Genomic DNA, 6,979 nt, shown 5'->3' with positions numbered 1-6,979 from the left:
AATGTCATATGATGATGAACGAAGGAATTGTACTAGGACACTTCATTTCATTCCTTGGGATTCAAGTGGATCCATCCAAAGTATAGGTAATACAGACCCTTCCTATTCCTAAGACAAAAACTAATGTAAGAAGTTTTTTAGGACATGCTGGATATTACAGAAGATTTATCAAAAAAAATTCTAAAATAGCTTCTCCTTTGTTTGTGTTACTTATGAAAAATGCTGAATTTAAGTGGACTAATGCCTGTCAGAAAGCATTTGATGAACTTGAGCATCAGTTGTCTACAACTCCTATTCTGAGGGGACTTTATTGGGTACTTTCCTTTCATATATCCTCTGATGCTTTGAATACTGCAATTGGAGCTGTCTTGGGACAAGAAGAGAATAATATTCCTTATGCTATCTATTTCATTAGTAAGAATATGACCCCTACTGAGCTTAATTACAAAGTTACTGAGAAAGAATTTTTAGCAGTTATTTATGCTATTAATAAATTTTGATATTACATTACTGGTTGTCCTACTTTTGTTCATACTGACCACTCGGCTATAAAGTATTTAATGAATAAATATGTTACAAATGCTCCAGTTACCAGGTGGTTATTTTTACTACAAGAATTTGATATTACAATTGTCGATCGACCAGGTAAAGAAAATGTAGTTGCTGATTTCCTTTCTTGGATAAAAATTGATGATAATACTCTAGTAGATGATTCCTTTCCTGATGAATACTTGTTTGCAGTATCTGCTCACTCACCATGGTATGCAGACATTGCCAATTATCTAGTTGTGGGGAAGCTACCATCACACCTGTTATCACTCAAAAAAAAAAAAAAAATTATAAATTGTTCACATCAGTTCGATTGATTGTCAAAGGGTTGGTGTCAGTTTTGGGTCTAGCCTTTTCATCTGGTTTTAGAGTCTAAATAGTTTGGATAAGAGTCTTGTTAGTAAGTCAAAAGGGGTCAATTCTTTGTTTTAGTCTATCATTGGTCTCATATCTAGTGCATGTTCATGACTATCCTGTATCGTGTTCAATTCTACATACACATATTTTCAAGAGCGCTTGGTATGGGAATGCAAATTTTTGCCATCTTGGCAAAAGGTAGTAATAGTAAAGCTTTGTTTCTTCTTCTGTTACCTTTTGTTGGTCACACAGTTGGGATGCTTATTTCTTTTGTTTTAGACCAAGAAGGTGGATATAGCTTCTTCAACTCACTGGCCCAATTGCTCCTAAATGATGTAACTCAAAGTGGGCCACATGAGCAATTATTTATGCTGCCTCTACTTAAACAAGTGCCAAATCTCAGAAACATCTTATCAGGTATCCTAAATTTGAAAGTCACTAAGAAAAAGGAACTTGATGAAACTATCTATCAGAAGGTGGTTCTAAAATATCTTCATACACAAGTTTTGAAGAGTGAGGCCTACACAAATGGTGATTTATGTGGAATTCTTCGAAGAGCATTTTACAGGATGGATGAGATGATGCGTGGGAAAAGGGGCTGGAGGAAATTAGCTATACTTGGGGATAAGTTCAACAAATTCACTAGCTTATTAGAGGGATTTATTTGGTCTTCTTCTCCAAGAAACATAGAGAACAAAGATAAAGATCAAGAAGATGACTGGGCATTTGAACAGGGACCACATGCTGATTTTTCTGGGCCAACTTCTGGAAGCGCGGCAGGTGTTGCACTTTTTCAAAATAATCAGCTTATTGTGGCAAATGCTGGTGATTCTCGTTGTGTCCTCTCAAGAAAGGGTCAGGCATACAACTTGTCACGAGATCACAAGCCAGAGCTTGAGATCGAAAGGGATCGAATTCTTCGAGCTGGAGGATTCATTCATGCTGGACGTATCAATGGAAGCTTAAATTTGGCGAGGGCTATTGGAGATATGCAATTCAAACAAAAGAAATTTCTCCCTGCTGAAAAGCAGATTGTAATTGCAAATCTAGATATAAATGTTGTGGAGCTATGTGAGGATGATGATTTCATTGTCTTGGCATGCAAGAAGAGGTCCAAGATGCCATTCAGTGCCTACAAAATGTCATGAATCTACGCTTAACTGTCAGTGAAAAACTTGAGATCTCATTGCGTGATCTTGCACGGACTAGAGACGTACAAGCTTGCAAGGCTATTCGAAAGGCAGCTGATGCTACATTGGTTCCATGATCCGATAGAGCTCTTTCGCATCGGTGGCAAGGCTCTTGATACCAACTATCCCTTCATGGGCGACTATGTTGATTGTGGATACTACTCTGTTGAGACCGTGTCGTTGCTGGTTGCTTTGAAAGTGCACTACAGGGATAGAATTACCATACTCAAGTGTATGGGGCCTATTTTTCTTTATTACGGGAATGAGGGCTACATTGACTGGTTTGCTGTGAACACTGGATTTATGTGGGACATAGCACCTCAGTTCGGAGCTGTGCTCGTCTTTCCATAACACCGCTACTATGGAGAGTCTATACCCTATGGAAATCAGAGTGTGACCTATAAGGATGGAGATTCACTATCTTATCTCACAGCTGAAGAACCTATCTGCCGAGGCTTATCCAGTTGTCTTGTTTTGTGGTTCTTATGGTGGAATGTTAGTTGCTTGGATGAGGTCGAAATATCCACATATGGCAATAGGTTCCCTAGCTTCATCTGTGCCAATATTGCAGTTTGAAGACATTGTACCATCTGATATATTCTACAATCTTGTTTCAATGATTTCAAACGGGAAAGTGGGAATTGTTTCAAGGTGATACAGCAATCATGGAAAGAATTGGAGACATATGGTGAAAGAGATGAAGGGTTACAAAATCTTAGCAAGAAGTTTCACATGTGCAGGGATCTCAAAAACAACGAGGAAGTACAAGACTGGTTAAGCTTAGCATACAATAACCTTGCTATGGTGGACTAACCATATCCAGCTAGTAATTTCAGGGCAGATGAAAAAGATAATTCAAGAAAAGAAAGCTCAAGACAGTGAGAGTTTGGTATTAAAACTATGTTTTATGATTACACAGTAGTTTCGTAGCGCGCTACGAAACTGCTGTAGGTGATGCATAATGCACAGTAGTTTCGTAGCACGCTATGAAACTGCTGTAGCTACCTAATTAAAACTCAATTGACCAATTTTGAGGGACCGAGGGAAAATTTTTAAAAGGAAGTCTCAGAAAAAAGATCATTTACAATGTGCAAGCAATCAGCCAGAGCAAAACAAGCGGGAGGAAGTTATAAGAACTTTAAACTTTTTTTTATACAAATGATAACCACTAGTATTGTAAATGAATTTTCAATCAGCTTTGAAAAGTTTTTGTCATCACACATGTATACGGGAGAGGCTTACAGCACATGAAAAAAGTGGCACTCAAATAGATTTTTGGGTAATTAAAGAAGATCAACATGGTTAATTGGCTCTGAATGTCTTTGAAGAAACCAAAAGCATAAGAACATGGGAAGTTTCCTACTTCTCAGCAGCAGTAAAGGATATGAGACATTAAGGGCCAGCAAGGAGTTTTAAAGCATCCACCAAGCTAAACTGAAGGATACCACTTGTCAGAGAAAGAGTGTTGATTGTAATAAATGATATTACCAACGTGATGTAGAGTTACACTCCTAATTGTCTTAGGTTTCTAGAGCTTTCAATTAGCAGTAAGTTGTTTTTAATAGTCAGTTTAAAATGTTAATAGGTGTCATAATAAGAATAATTGGAGAGCCCCTCATGCTGGAGGAGGAATCTCAAGTATGTAAAAAGAGCTCTATATATAGTAGAACAGGGGATATACTAGGGTTGGAAAATTATTCAAAAAAGCTCTGATATTTGGCTTTATGTAAAGACTCTGTTTAGTAATGCAATATTGGCTTTGCTTCTCAGGAATCAAGAAGGATTCAATTCTGAGAATGTGTTGTATTATTCTTTTCTCAATATTTGCAGTAGTATGAATGTGTAATTACTTAGAAATCACTCATGGTGCTCTAACTTCCTTTATACATTCATAGACGGTGTGGTCTTATATGTTGTTGGTATGTTCTAAATGTGTTGAATCCTGAATGCCCTGACTTCTATGTAAGGTTGATATCATTGTTATACTGAAACAATGTTGACTCCATAAGCCCAATGGATACTTTTTAGTCGTGTTTCCACCACTCATATGTTTACATTTGTTTCATAAGAGTTAGCAATCCTAATCATAATCAAAGATCATTAATCCTTTGAGAGGGCCCTCTCAGGTTGGGGAGGCTAAGCCTCAGCCTAATGTAGGTTTGAAATAGTTACTTAGGGTCGTCCTAGTCAGCAACCTTCCAGGGTATGATTTTGAGATAAAAACACCTATCACATCGAGAGAAAAGAAATATCATTCAACAAAGTGCTCGGTATAGCTGGATAAGTGGGTGTCTTTTTTGTACAGGACTTGATCAGGAAATCTGAAGATGCATTAGAGAAGATGAGGTTTATGATATATTGAAGGCTTGTCATGATGGCCCTTGTGGTGGGAATTTTGCTGATAAGAAAACAGCACATACAATTCTCAGGATTGGTTATTATTGGCCCTCACTTTTCAATGATGCGAAGAAATATGTCAAGGCTTGTGACATTTGTCAGAGAATGGGCCAACCCAATCATAGAGATGAAATGCCACTGAACCCTCAGGTAATACTTGAACCCTTTGAAAGATGGGCTCTATATTTTGTAGGGCCCATCAATCCTCCATCCAACTAAAGAGTTTATATATTGGTTTGTACAGATTATATGACTAAATGGGTGGAAGCTAAGGCACTTATTAAAGCTAATGAAGAATCTGTTTTAACCTTTTTATTTGAAGAAATCTTCGTTAGATTTGGAGTGCCTAGAGAACTAGTCACAGATGGAGGACCTCCTTTCAATTCTCATGGTTTTAAAGCTACGCTTCAAAAATATCATATCAATCATAAAATGACTACACCTTACCACCCCCAAGCTAATGGTCAGGTGGAAAGTACAAATAAAGTCATAGAAGCTATTTTAACAAAAACAGTGAAGGAGAATAGGAAGGATTGGTCTCAAAGACTGCCTGAGGCATTATGGGCTTACAGAACTACCTGGAGAAACACTACAGGTTTTTCACCCTATGAATTGGTTTATGGTAAAAGTGTTGTTTTTCCTGTGGAATTTGAAATTAAAACCTTAAGAACTGCTTTAGTTGTTAACCTTGATTTGACTGATGCACAGACAGCTAGGTTGTAGCAGCTGCAGGAATTGGATGAAAAGAGGTTGGATGCCATCCATCAGACAACTATGATTCAACAACAAAGAACCAGGTGGCATGATAAAACTATTAAGCACAAGCAGTTCCAAAAAGGCAATTGGGCTTTATTATATGATTCCAGGTTTGAAAATTTTCAAGGGAAACTACGAACAAGGTGGCTGGGGCCTTACGAGATAGATACTATTTTTCTGAATGGAACAGTAAGGCTCCTAACAATTGATGGTTCTAGAACTCTATTGTTAGTAAATGGGTATCGGCTTCGTCTGTACCAGCAACCAATTTCTAAGGAGGATCTTAAGGCCACTTGCATGGCAGATTCACATTATATCTTTTTAGGGGAGCCTTCTACCCCTCATTGCATTTAATCACTGCATTATATATTTTTGTATTATTATTAGATTAGATTACTTAACTAATAATCCCTATCAAGGGCTCCCATGTTACAATTTATTATTTTGCAGGTCTTAGATTCAGAGGTTGGCTGAAGGAACAATTGCATTGCAAGCAGGATCAAGTTTCAGTTTGGGAAACATTTCCATTCATAATCCATCCCCTCATACTACCCTTCAGCAACATTTTTGTATTTTTCTTTAACATCAACATCTCTTTTTCCCATTGCTGAAACACCAATTTCTTCATTGCTGAAACACCAATTTTTGCCTATTTTCTCCGTTGCTGAAACACCAAATTTTCCCCATTTTCTCCGTTGCTGAAACACCAACTTTTCCCCATTTTCTCCATTGTGGGAACACCAACCTTTTCCATCCTTCCGAAAAAGCATCAATTTTCCCATTTTTTCATAATTGAGGCATCAATTCCTCTCAAAAATGACCAATACATATCACTTTCCATTGAGAGAATCAGCCATTCATCCTGATAATTGTGTTCCTTCACTATTACCTCCTGTGAATAGAGAAAGCCTTTCATATAAATATTGTCATATCTTACAACCCCTTTTCATAACCATTGGTGATCTATTAATGACAAGATTATACTTTCAACACAATAATCGAAGGTAAAACGTGAGGTATGCGTGTTTATGTGTAAATATTAAACTATAGTTAATGAGAAGATTCTGATATGATTGCCGAAATCACCGTACATTCAAAACTTATCATTTTAGCCATAGTTGGGGGGGAATATCAAAAACTTGCAATCATTACCTGATATGCCAATCACCGTCGTTTTTACTATGACCGTGTCTCGTCACCCCGTCTCTGTCTTATTATGTCATAACCTCATTTGCAATATCTTACTCTGTCTCAGTTGTGGTAACTCGGCTCTGTATTATGCATCTTACTGAACCGGTAACTATGGAAGGTAACGCTGTTCAAAAAGAACCTGGTTCAACGGCTCTATTGGAATTACACCCAGAAGCATATCAAATTTTTCTGCAAGCAGGCTGGCTGGACTATTTCCGAAGGCTCCAGGAATTTGATTCTCAGCAACTCCTGGAAGGAAGATATAGCACATGCTTCAGGATTACCAGCTGATGGCATTCGTTGGTTCAGTCGTAAATACATCATTCTGTACGCACAGCAAGATTTTCTTCTACCTAGGGAACGGGTCGAACCTAAAGGCAGGGGTCTTGCACTGCATTCATTACCACCTCCATGGCCAAAGGTTGCCGATTTTTTCAAGCACTACCTCACCTGCGAAGGATGTTACCAGGTAGTGTACCAGCATGACTTTGTGTTGTTGAATCATTTAAGACATGGTCATTTATTAAATATGCCATACT

The 6,979-nt window shown here is 37.8% G+C and overlaps 1 pseudogene; it reads left to right on the top strand.

Moving 5' to 3' along the window:
* Positions 1-1,070: 1,070 nt before the first annotated feature.
* On the top strand, positions 1,071-2,054 carry LOC149208877 (putative protein phosphatase 2C 11 pseudogene; annotated as a pseudogene).
* Positions 2,055-6,979: the final 4,925 nt, after the last annotated feature.

This window comes from Pinus tabuliformis, chromosome 1_2 (genome assembly GCF_031772625.1).
Source record: "Pinus tabuliformis cultivar Carrire ecotype Pingquan chromosome 1_2, CPIR1, whole genome shotgun sequence".
Taxonomy (NCBI): Eukaryota; Viridiplantae; Streptophyta; class Pinopsida; order Pinales; family Pinaceae; genus Pinus; species Pinus tabuliformis.
This window is presented reverse-complemented; position numbering and strand designations above follow the sequence as displayed.